Genomic DNA, 13,083 nt, shown 5'->3' on the forward strand with positions numbered 1-13,083 from the left:
GTTCTGGGAGAAGAACTTCTCTTACACACGAAGTCTAAAGGAGAGATAACCCCAAGTCATTCTTTGATGATGAAGTGGGGCCCCTGAGCGGCCAGGGGACGGAGGACTGTCACTCTGAGCTGCTGAGACTGGGGCAGAACAGGATCCCGTGGGTGGCCAGGGAGACCCTGTCCGTCCAGCCGTTCACGGGAATTGCTCCTGGGAACCCAAGGCAGCTGGGAGATGAGAAGTACAAGCAGAGAAGACTCAGCAAACATTTGCCGACGCAGTGACTACAGGGCTCCGTCACACAGGCCCTGCATCTAGGGCTTTCCCGGACAGCGCAGCCTCAGGCGGAGCCTCCAGAGCCCCTTCTGCACATTCCTATTGCGATGTACAACAATCGCCTGTGTACTTGTCAGTCACATCCATTCTGGTCTCCACAGATCCCAGCATGGTGCCTAACACCCAGTGGGCATCAGAAAAATGTTAAGTGAATGAAAGGATGACCCGCGACACGGTGACTACAAACCGAAGGCACAACTAGGGCAGAGGTAAGCAGGAGTTATCTCAGAGTAGAGAAAAAACAAAAACGGGTGGACGGAAGGGGATCTTCCTTAACCAGTCTGAAGGCAGAGTGCTGCCCACCCCTCAGAGCCCCTGAAGGCATCAGCCACAGGACAGCTGTTCCCTTCTATTTCTGGGGTAAAGAGACGCATCTTATGGCTAAACATCTACACGTTCCCATAATTACCAAAATCGAGCGTTACAACTAAGAGGAGGGGGAAATCGTAGATTCACCTAAGTGAGGTGAGACTTTCTATTCATGTGCCAGCTCCATCTCCCAACTCAACGTCTCTCTTAGAAACCTACAGGCTCAGAGTTCAAAACTGGACCAAGTCCTGGGTCCCAACGGGACACACTTTCTGATTTACAAGGCATGTGCTCTCAGGGCAGAACTTGTCAACTTACTTTTTCCACGTCTAGATCAGCATCCTGCTTCTTCAAAAAACTGTAGAAGAAAAAAAAAAAACAGACATCAAAAGAGAACTGAACACTCTTTGCCTATAAACCTCCCACAAAGTACCACCATAGAATTTCCATTTGCTGCAGACAATCAACTTGCCCACAACTCCTTTTTTTTTTTTTTCCTCATTCACACAATTGTTGCTAAGTCACAGCTGCCACGAACACCTGCCTGCAACTGCAAAGACCTGGCCTTGTACCAACAGAGGAGGCCAACACAAGATTTTGAGTTTCTGGAGTCAGGAAAAATAAAGACGGAGGCCTTACATACACACACACCTTCTGGGTTCCTACAAGTCATCCATAGTTGGGATATATTTAAAAAAAAAAAAAAAAAAAAAAAAAAAAGAGCCTTCCAAGGTCTTATTCAACTCATCTCTTGGCTTAAATCTTCCCTTAGGCCTCAACCAATCTGTGCCCCACTTCCTAGACTGTGGGTGGGCCTCGCTGTCAAAACCACCTTCTTGGTATGGTCCCTCTTTCCCATCAGCTGGAGTTCCCCTCTAGGGGAGGTGCCCACCCCCCAGCCTGCACCAACGTGTCCACGGGACTCCAGCCCCAGGATTACCTTAGAACCTCGTGCCAACACCCCCCGGCAGAGCTGGGTGCTGATTTTGTAGCACCCCTGCCCATGTCACATTAATCTTTAAAGTGCCAGGAGGACGACGGCGGATTCCCAGTTTGCTCATGCACTCCGCCTACAACCTGCCAATATGATGGTACCTCATTTTTTATTTGCAATTTTAGCTGTTTGAACTATTTTATTTTTTTTTAAGATTTTATTTATTTATTCATGAGACACACAGAGAGAGGCAGAGACATAGAGATAGAAGCAGGCTCCATGCAGGGAGCCCGATGCGGGACTCGATCCTGGGACTCCAGGATCATGCCCTGGGCTGAAGGCAGGCGCTAAATCGCTGAGCCACCGAGGGATCCCCATGAACTAAGTTTTAATAAGACGTCTAAAGAGAATAAAGATGCTTGAATGGAATTATGTTGACCATGTGAGGGCAGAAAGGAAAAGTTTTGAGGAATGAGAATAAAAAAGCAGAAACGATTTTTCCTATCTTAGTAGAGATTTACACATTTTTTTCCATTAGGATCCCTAGCATCCCGGTCCACGGTTTAAAATACTCTCCCCATCAAAACCATCCATCCCCACACACGCACAAAAGAATTTCTGCACTGTTTGAAAGGGTGCATAATTAACAGTAACATCTTTGTTTTGTTTAATCAAAGATGACTCAGAATGAAGGGAAGAAAAAAAAATGACCATGGGGAAGAGAATTAGAAACTCATATATTGTCTTCCGCAGATGGGTATTCAAATCATGAACTCACTGCAGACATGCAGGAGAACTAGCATGGGGCTGGAGGGAGAGAATGTGCTAATGAGCATGCCACTGCAGCCGTACCTTAGCAACCCACATCGCCCCATCTCCTGCTTGCCTCCGACCTGCTGTCCTGGCCTAACCAGGGAAATGCCACCTGGCAATACATGCCTTTCTCCTGGCTAACCCGCTGGGGATGCAGATCCTGCTGAGTTGTGAAAAAAAAAACAAAAAACGGGAATCCATATTGTCCAAAATTTTTAACTAGCCTCCCTATAACCAGCAAAGAGTAATTCGGTACCATGAAAGCTCTTCACCAGGGGTGCCCCCGTGGCACAGTCGGTTAAGCAGCTGACTCTTGGTTTTTGGCTCCGGTTAGGATCTCAGGGTCATGAGGTCGAGCCCTGCATTGGAGGTCTCTCTTCTTTTCCCTCTGCCCCTGCTCCACCCCCCCCCCCCCCCGTAATCAATCAATCAATCAATCAATCAATCAAACAAACCTTTTCACCAGAGGGAACATACATACAGTGGAACTCTGGCTTCCACTTGAACGTTTCCCAAAAGAGGTTTAGGAAGGTTGTCGTTCTGATTCACAGAACGGAATTTTCTATTGGCAAGGTGAGAGATGCCCCCGTCTGCCACAGAAAGAGCACCTGGGAGAATCATTAGCCCTTTCCAAAGTAGTGAGGAAACTTAACCTCTCTCCTACAGACAGCACAAGCGCAACTGCGCGGGAAGCCCGGTTCAACAACAGGCTCTCAAAGAATGAGCCTTGGCTCCATGGCACTTGAGCAACTGGTAGCAAAAAGGAAAACTGAAAACCTGTCCGGGGCTGCTGGCTCACTATGGCACAGGGAATATCATCTATCCCTCCATATAGGCAGCTTCATCCAATTTCTTTTTCAGGCTTATAAAACAGATGGAGTTAATTAACAAAGACAATACATCTACGCATCATCCTGCAGCCATAACCTAGAAGGATGTCACAGCTTTAACTTCAAAGACTCCCAGCAAGCACAGCCTGAGATATTTTTAGGCATGAGCTCCATTGTTTCAAAGAGGATATGCTTTGGTGAGATAAAATTGCCAGAAAGTAAAATTCACAGGGCAAACACTGTCTGGTATGAAGGGTGGCATTTGTTTTTAAAACCAGGTATATCTGTCAGAAATAAAGGGTGTGTTTCTGAAAAGTTGAGAATAGATAAATTTTGTCATCAGACCTTGAAGTGAACTAGAAGCACCTTTTATTTGGGGCGCCTGGGTGGCACAGTTGGTTGAGCGTCCAACTCTCGGTTTTGGCTCAGGTTGCGATCTCACGATCCTCGGACTCCCTTTCCCTCCCCGCCAAGCGCACTCTCTAAAATAGATAAGTAAATCTTTAAAAGAAAAAAAGACAGAAGTACCTTTTGGCTTACATTCAAAAAAATTATTCTTTAAAAAATGATCAATTTTTCTACTTTATTTCTATTCTAAAACTAAACTTTTGAGATATTCAAGTTTTAAGTTTCCAAGGCTTTAAGGCAAGAGGGACCTCTCCTTCCCCGTGTGTGTACGTGTCTGTGCGGACACAGGCGCATGTAGGTCTACAGACATTTTCAATAGTTGACTCTGCATTCCGCCGCGGGCTTGTGGGCATCAGGGCACTTTCCATGCTTTAATTCTTCCTGCTGAAGTCGTGCTAATGTTTTGTTTGAGAAACATGACTGAAGTGACCCAGATTCCCCAGTGGAAAAGGCTGATCCATGGATGTTGCAAACGTGTGACTGCCTGCAGGGAGGGAGGCCAGAGGATAAGGCCCTGGCCAAAAAACGAGCTGCTCCCAACTATTTAGATCCGAACAAATCCTCTATCTTTGGGATGATGCAGAGAGAGCTTTGTTTTTAGAGAAAACTCTAAAAATAGAACTAAGAGGCCTTCAGCTCTGAGTTCTCCCTTGATGCAGCCCACCCTGCGGCCCTGCCGCTCTCCTGTTTCCAGCCTCCCAGGGGACATCTCCCGTGGCGCCCCCCACGGGCACCTTACCACAGGACAGAGGAACGCACAGGCACAAAGGGGCGTCAGCCACACGTTCAGAGAAGGGGCAAGAGGCTCGGCAGGGCCACAGGGCAGACTGGGGGTTAAGAGGCTGGTGGAAGGTGGGAAATTGAGGCAGAGGCTGGCTAAGGAGCCAGCCAGTGGGAAGCACCCGCCTGCAGTGACCCCGTCTTTTCTACTCGCCTCTGTCCTGGGAAGGGCCAGAAAACTAGGCGCAGCCCCCAGCAGACTCCTGGCACCAGCTGTCACTCCAAACTCACCAACCCTGCCCGGTGAGTCTAGCTTCCTCCCAGGCAGCTGTGGCTGTCGGGGGCCCGGGGCAAAGATCGCCTTTCCGCTCCTGTTTCCCTTTGGTCCCACTTCTGAGCAGAGCAGGACTTCCTCGCGTCCGTGGTGCTCCAGCACGCTCCGCAGTACCGGTCCCACGGTGTCCCCTGCTCGCAGGCCGGCGCATGTGCGGCCGGGGCCGTGCTGCGCGCCACGGGGGCCTGGGCCAGCTCTGCTGACCGAGGGGGCGGGGGGAGGGCCGGGGACCGTGGCCGGGGAAGAACCCACCCGACGGGGGTGAAGGAAGCGAAGCCACACGCTGACTCAAGCTGCAAGTTCGGCAGGGGTGTGTGTGCGTGTTGGGGAGGGGTGGGCGACGTGGGCCCAGGGTGTGCCCACATACCACGCATAGCATACGGACAAGCAGGGCATGGCCCTGCTTTCCACTCTGTCCTGGGTTGCGACCTATAAATAAGTGACAGAGATCCAATCTGGAGATTCTGCTGTTATTTTTAATATTAGCCCGTGTTTCCTTTTCACTTAAAAAAAAATGGGGGGCTAAGAAGCTGAGGTTCAGTATGTGAGAGTCATAATCACAACTCCCATGTGAAGGAGACTTAAGGGATATGACAAATCCGAGATTTAAATCCTGGTTCTGCTTTTTGTTTGATTATTTTAAGAAAAGGAAGATCGGGAGAGAAATGAAATCTACTTTTCCCTTGCCACAGAATCTTCTCTATTTCCAGTTTGACCCTTTTCTACTTCTTGAAAAAGACTTAAAATATTCATCAACCTGCCAAAAAACATCTGCATGTTGCTAGACACGTCTATTCACATCTGAATGGCTTCTTTCTGCTCCAACGATCACAGCTCTATTCAATCAAAACTAAAGTGAGAACCTCAGAACTGTACGTGGTGTGATGTCAGTGGCAACGAGGATAAAACGGCCCTTGGACAGCAACTTCCATATCAAGTATGTCAACAGGGGCACTGTTCCCTTCGGGTATTAACTTGGGATCCAAGGCACAAAAAGACCAGGCAGGGCCAGACTCTGCCATAATTCCAAAGAAAGCTGAGACACATGCAGAGCGTACACAGAAGCTCCTCAATGTTCCCTGGTGAAGGGGCAGCCCCTGGCTCCCTGCCTGAAGCCTCGGAACAGGCCCACTCTCTCAGTGGGCTTCCTGAGGCCTCCACAGCTGCACACAGACACGCAGTGCAGTGTTTGGGGCCATCCACACTCAAGGTCACCACAATCTCCTGTGTGCCCAACTACTGGGGCAGGCCCCGGAGACAGGAGCCAGCTCAGACAAGGCCCTTTTGGTGTGGGGTACTCCTCACGGCGTGGTTTCCCCAGGAAAAATGCATTTTCCTCTAGCCACTCACTCTGACTCCAGACTAGCTCATTCTCCTGTGTCCTCCCTTCATCCACCTTCTAACAAGGTTCAAGATGGCACAACCACAACTCTTTCTCCCATCTGACCCATCCCCCAACCCCACCCCAGCCCAGCCCACCCCACCCCCCTGGGCAAAGGTGCAGTGATGGGCCCATGTCCACAACGGTGAAGGGCACGAGGCCATGACGAGGTTGGTTAACAAGCTGAGACTCCTGAAGAAGTCTGAAGGAAAGGGTCTCGTCTCAGGGAGGACAGCAAAGGTGGCTGGGGATGGCCTTTGGGTATCCTGTGCTGGGAAGCCAGGATGGAGCTCCACCAAAGTCCTAGGACTTTTGTCCTACTACCTCCTTCTTATTTCTTCTATATAAACATCTATTTACCTCATTGGAAAGGCAATCGATGCTCACTGAAAATCTGGAACCCCTGTTAGGATGTTGGCGCTTTCCCCTTCTGGCCCGTTTTTCTACGCTTATGTAAATGTTCACCTCTACTACAGCACCTCCACCTTGCATGTCACAGCTGACGGCACATACAAGTTACTTCTGATAGAGGCATATGGGGGAGGTACCCCCAATGAACAATGTACCTTGACAATTAATTGCAGGGTCTCTTTTGAGGAGTAAGGTGCAAAACAGAGGCTGCATCTCCCCTAATGATGCCTCTCACCACATATGACCTATGAATTACTCTCAAAAACAGAGAATTTTGGTCCACAGCCAGGGAGGAAGCACTTGGACCACGTTCTCTCCCTAGATCTATTTATTTGTCCTGTGACTGGGTGAGGGAAGGGGCGTGGGAAGGGTCACATACCAAATAACCCACAGATGCAGGCAGGTAAATCAAATGAATGAAGCCGGTGGGGGGAGGCTGGGGTGAGCTGAAGAGCCCTGCCCCATCCCAAGAGGACAGCTGTAGCCCTGCTGAGGCAAGCTGCTCTCATGGGAGAATGCGGGCTTGGTTTTGCTGGACCTTCCAATTTTCTTCAAAAGAAACGGAAATCTCAGTGTTTATACAAAACTGCCCGATTTTAAAGTGTTAGTTTAATTTTTTAAATGCATGATGTGGCCTAACAAAACATAATAAACGAGGGTAAAACCCAGCCCGTAGACTGGTTTGCTATCTTTTTAAGTCATAAGATCTAGCCCTTGGATTCTTTTAATATTAAACATGGAATTGGCTGCTATCTGCCCCTTGGGGTTATTTAAGAGCATAGAAGGGGTTTTTATTATCATGTAACAAAATAGTCCAAGCATATTCAGATGCACAAGGCGGGGTAACGTGATCCCTTGGGTTTACGTAAACGTTAATACCATGGGGCTTCATGTTTTGTGGAATTATCTGAAATGTATAATTACATGTTAGCCACTAAATAAACAAAAGTGGTAATTGTAATAGCCTTAGAGGATGAAGGTGTGACCAACTGAATCCAGTGGTGGGCTGGAAGCCTGGGTGGAAAGGCTTTGACTTTTTTTTAACACACACTGTGTAGAGACAGGCAGTGTAGACAACCCCCTCAAGAAGCACTGCAAGAAAGGGCAGCAGAGCAGTGAGTGGCTGCTACATGAGAACAGGAGGTGAACACAGTGTATCCTTTTTTTTTTTTTAAAGATTTTATTTATTTATTAGAGACACAGAGAGAGAGAAAGAAGGACAGAGACACAGGTAGAGGGAGAAGCAGGCTCCGTGCAGGGAGCCCGATGTGGGACTCGATCCTGGGTCTCCAGGATCACGCCCTGGGCTGAAGGCGGCGCTAAACTGCTAAGCCACCGGGGCTGCCCACAGTGTATCTTGAAAATGGATGAAATCACAAATGTCTGTGTGGGATGGAAGGAGCATCATGCTACTGTAAACAAACAAACCAACCAAACACCCAAGTACCAAGTAAAGGAATTATGTCAGCAAAATACTAGACAGTATTGGGTGCAGTAAAAATTTTATTAGTAAGAGTTAAGAAGCCAAGATCTAGTTATACAGGTTTGCCTAAACAAGATGTCAAAAATTAAAAAAAAAAAAAACAATCTTTACTACAACACACATTGCCCCACATTCTGCACTGTGCCATTTCTGTATTTGTCCTTTTTAGCCTACTTTGAGCAGTGTCTCTTTGCTAAAATACATTAGTTGCCATGGAAACGATGTCATAGTGTGTAAAACCATTTACTGTCCTTGGAAAGGCATTCATGATAAAAACTGAACAGTGGCATGTTTTAAAAAGAAATCCAATAGAGAGCAGTTGTGTAAGAACACCACAGGATCTCAAAATCGTGACTTCAAAGTGTTCTATCTACACCACCACCACCATATGTCCCAGTTCTCCCACCCCACCCCACCCCAAGTCAACTGGAGAGGCATCTTTCCTCCTCTTGTACGCCAAGAGTACTTGACACAAGATTTCTGATCTGATGTTGGTGAAAACGACAGACTCCCTATAACGCACACGTACTGGGAGGGGTGGGGCTGGGAGACCACAGGAGCAGAATGGTCTGTAGGCATCACAACACCTCTGCTAATGGGAAGGACTTAGTCCTGTGACACCTTCTGCCGTCCAACTTGGTTATGAGAGAGAAAAGTCACACTGAGGGCACAGAGATTTAGACTTGCTTTTCTTATTGCCACCGATTAGCAAGATGTTCCCACTTTTTTCCTTTCATTAACCCCAAGTAAATCACCTTTATTCCTCTGAGGTAAGACAATAAGTAGCTCTCATATGCCATGTTGGCAAAGAAAATAGGCAAGGTACGGGTCTCCTGAAAGCTTAAAATCTGCTGGGGCCATCTGGGTGAGGGTGGGAGCATGAAAGGCCTCCTGGGCTTGGGTGAAGAGCTGGATTTTCAATCCAACTGCAACGGGAAGACAATGGAGTGGTGTTACCCAGCAAGGTGATCTCCCAGGGATTTTTAAAAGTTCACTCAGCTGTGGTGGGAAGTGGGACTGGGAGTCAACAGCAGAGGTGCGCAGAGCAGTGATGTTATCAGAACTGTCCCAACCAGAGAGGACAGTACAAAGCAGATGGAGAAATATCATCACTCACCAGGATGACTTTACACCTTGGCTCCTCTGTCAAAGTGCTGGATTACACCTATTGTCCTGAGAGCCCATCAGGTTAAACATCTGTCCGGATGTTTCATTTTTAAACCAAGTATTATTAACTGTTATGTCACAAAATGCACCAAGATTGAATTTGGTAAACTCCACTTTGTGTTTCCAGCTTCTGCCATAGGCTTGCCTGTCGATGGATGACTCCATGGTAAAGAGAATTGTACCCTAATGTGATTAAGCCTGAAAGGTGACCAGTGACATCTCTTTTTCCTGTCCTTTTCTGATCTTGGCCTAAGTAAACACCTCCCTTTCAAGGGGAACATGCAGGATGCTCACCAATAAAGCGAAGAGCACTTAGGCATGAGCAGCTAAGGGCAGTTAACGCCTCCCACTCTCAATGGGTGGTGCCCTTCCCAGACCCTGGATGCTACGACCAGTGGTGTTGGGACCCATGCTGTGGCCAGAGTTGCACAAGACACCCGTCAGAAGGGCCGATGGGAAACAGAAAATGACAGGTTAGGGTACATGAGATATTTTTGGGAAATGACCCTTCTCAATGCTTTCATTACAGTGTTTTTGTCATTTATTGATGGTTATCTATTTTACTTTGAGTGAAAAAATAAGCACTAAATTACCATTTTTGAAGAAAGCTGATGATGAAATGTTAACCCACACAAAACGTTTGCTGATATTTGTTAACTACCATGGGAGCCACAGTGGGATATGAGCCACAGCCACAGACCTGCAGAAGCACAAATCAGCAACTACCTCAATTGTTGTGACAAGGCTATGCCCGAGGATGACAATGTCACACACCCAGGTTCACTAACGTAGAGCTCTAGGAAGCAGGACTTTTCCTTTAGGTCAAGTAACTCCTCTTCTAACTTTCTTCTGCTTATTTCTGAGTTCAAGTTTTTTTTGTGCACATATGAAAAGTAAAGAAATAGCTTTTAATGTGTTGGCTTCTTTAGCAGAAGAAAAACATTTAACAGTTAAAGGATTCCAGTGTTATGTTAGAATTAACAGGAATTTTAAGCAGAGAAATCAATTAATTCCAATAGTGGTTTGATTTTTTTTTTTCCACCATCTATTTCCTGGGATCAAATAAAGCTTGTGGAAGTTCATTCTGTCACTGGTGAAACATCTGTTACTGTGAATACTACTGTAAATTGCCAAAAGTTTAACATGAGAGATGAAGTTGTTTTTGCAGTGAAATACAAATTTTATGAGGCTAGAAACAAACGTCCTCACTAAATCAAGAAACCTACGGAGCAGAGAAAGTCACTTGGAATCGCGTATGGCATATGTGTAATTCATAACTGCCAATTCAAGTAAGTGGCCATATCCTACCAAATGCAAACAAAACTTTAGAATTGGCAAATAGGAAAACTGAACTAGAGAAATACTATAAACACTTCAGCACCATAGTATGTGCCTTCTATTTTGCCACCTGTCATCAGCAACCAAGTTCTAGAAATGTTTGAGAAACGACTCTCTAAATCAACCTAGTTGTTCCATAACCGTATGATAGATGAATCCTGTAAAGTTTGGGTGCGTTCTGTTCCAAAACAGTTGGAAATCTTTCATCAAAGCAGTGAATGGAGCGCCACAACACTTCAGCTTTTAAAGCCTTTAGCCAATTGCAGTTCTCGAAAACAAGGCTTGCAAAAAGGAAGATGTTGAAATTTATCCCAACAAAGCAGAGGAGGGACTAAACACAGTGTCCAAGCTTTAATACTGAAATCATGGTGTTTTGATGGATCTCGACTTGAGGTGATCTTTTGATGGGGCCCCTTGTTTTAAGTGGATACACTGATATTAGGAATCAGAATGGGGTGAAATCATGAAGCTCTAGGATTTGTGTCATCTAAACGTGAGAAGACATTCAAAAGGACCACAGGGGAATTTATTTTCAGGAACTTTGTAAAAAATGTTTAAAAAAAGAAAAAAAGATTTGTGTGAGAGAGAGAGAGAGCGCGTGAGTGCAAGCAGCAGGGTTGGGGGGGTGCAGAGGGAGAGGGAAAGGATCTCAAGCAGACTCCTTGCTGATTGCAGACTGAGCCACTCAGGTGCCTCTGTAAAGATATTTATTAGTGATAAAAATCCTGAATGGGGGTGCCATGGAGGTGAAAATATCCATTCTAGAATACTAACACATTTCAAGGTGAAAAAAATTAGTCGTTGAAAAGCCTCTGTTTAGCAGAATTTGCTCTGAGCTTATGTGCGTCTGTAGAAAGAGCTATTTTCTCAGTGAAAAATATTGTGATGTATACATAAATGCCAACTGACGATAGTAACAATTTCAAATATTGACTACAAAGCACAACTTTGAAGGAGACTGCAGGCAAGTCTACGAGAAAATCTAAAGCAGTTCATTCTTCATAAAAAAATATATGACGTGGGTATTGGAGATAGATGGCTAAAAATGGATTAGAGTGAATATATACCCCAAATAATTATGGTCTTATGTTTTTTAAATGCTTAATCAATCAGTATAAAAAAGTTTTCTGGGGGTGCCTGGGTGGGTTCAAGTCATGATCTCAGGGTCCTGGGATGGAGCTCCCTGCTTTTCCCTCTGTCCCTCCTGCTGGGACAAATTCATGCTCTTATACTCACTCTCTCATTCTCTCTCAAATAAATAAAATCTTTTTTTTTTTTTAAGATTTTTTTTTTTTTTGCTCTAATGTACATGGACATGTTTTTAATTTTTTTGACATTTTATTTTTGAGATTTTGAATAGAACTGTTTCCAAGGTCCAAAATATTATTGAAATGATGTCACTTAATAAATCAACTTTTTAAAAATTCTATAACATTACTTCAGTGACTCCTCTCCATAATGTTATGATCTCACATCTCTAGCTCTCCTGGCTCCCACTGACAGATGAAGGGAAATATGAGATGCATTTATGTTTTGAGAAGATTTGCTCAAAGTGTCACAGTAATTCTCTAGTAGAAAAATACATAAGCAGGCAGTATCCTTACCATACCACCAAACCCACACTTTTTAAAGACCCAAAAAAAAAAAAAAGACTAAAGATTTCCCTTCCCAAATTACTAGGCATTTCAAGAAACAGCAGGTTTTAAAACATCTTAAATGCAGCATCATCCTTGTATGCACGTCAAAGAGAGATGAAACATAATTAAAAAGAGCTAACTGGTTTGTTTCCCCCTCTCTCATTTAGTGTTCTGGTAACTACTTATGAATTATACTTGAAAATGAATCCCTTCATAAACTCATTCTTTATTTAGCACATGAGGACTTGAATAAAAATGAAGAGCTTCTCCCCTCACAGTCAGACTGTAACCTTTAAACTATGGAACCGAAGGATCGTACCCAGTAAAAATTCTTTGTCTAGTCTCCAGCATGACAGTAAACTCATTAAAGAAAGGCCTGAAATTCTAGTACCTTCCACTGACCTGAGGCTCCATGGCAACTGAAGTCCTTCCTTGCAGGGCACGGAAGTTCTTGTGGAAGAACTGCCACAAGCTCAACAAGGGGAAGCCGAAAACCCCACTTTGCTTTGGGATATATGGTACACAACTCTGCTCCTTGAGAGGGCACATCTTCCCACTTCTTGCCCGAAAGGAACCTGATACCATTACACTAAGGCATGGCGGACTCAAAGGGACAAGTGTGTTGTAGGAATACAAGCAAGCGAATGTGCTGCCATCGCCGTCATCATCAGCATCAACGTGTGGTGCGGCAGGATTGGGATTCACACCTACTGCTCAGCCACAGGCAAAAAAAAAAAAAAATGTTATTTCTGGGGCACCTGGTGGGCTCGGTCAGGGGAGCGCGGGACTCTGGATCTCAGGGTCCGAAGTTCCACCCCATGGACATAGAGCTGATTTACGTACAAAAATAAATTTTTAAAGAATGTGACTCCATTTCCTCACAGTTAAAATTCAATTTGATCAGGACCACTGCATTTCTGATTGTGGCAGAAAAGACAATCTTGCCACTTCAAGATAATTTAATCTTTTCAGAAAGATTTAAAAATTCTAGTTG

General features: G+C 45.4%; 1 protein-coding gene across 3 annotated transcripts in view; it reads right to left on the reverse strand.

The window, feature by feature from the left end:
• Window positions 1-13,083, reverse strand: part of FYN (FYN proto-oncogene, Src family tyrosine kinase) — a 211,425-nt gene that overhangs the window by 182,353 nt on the left and 15,989 nt on the right. For 2 of the 3 annotated variants that reach the window (XM_072739156.1, XM_072739137.1), the window contains exon 2: window positions 952-991. The exons of the other annotated variant lie outside the window; for it this stretch is intronic. The gene's annotated coding sequence lies outside the window, so the exon portion shown is untranslated. The remainder of the gene's footprint in view (window positions 1-951; window positions 992-13,083) is intronic. 3 annotated transcript variants of the gene reach the window in all.

This window comes from Vulpes vulpes, chromosome 1 (assembly GCF_048418805.1).
Source record: "Vulpes vulpes isolate BD-2025 chromosome 1, VulVul3, whole genome shotgun sequence".
Classification (NCBI taxonomy): domain Eukaryota; kingdom Metazoa; phylum Chordata; class Mammalia; order Carnivora; family Canidae; genus Vulpes; species Vulpes vulpes.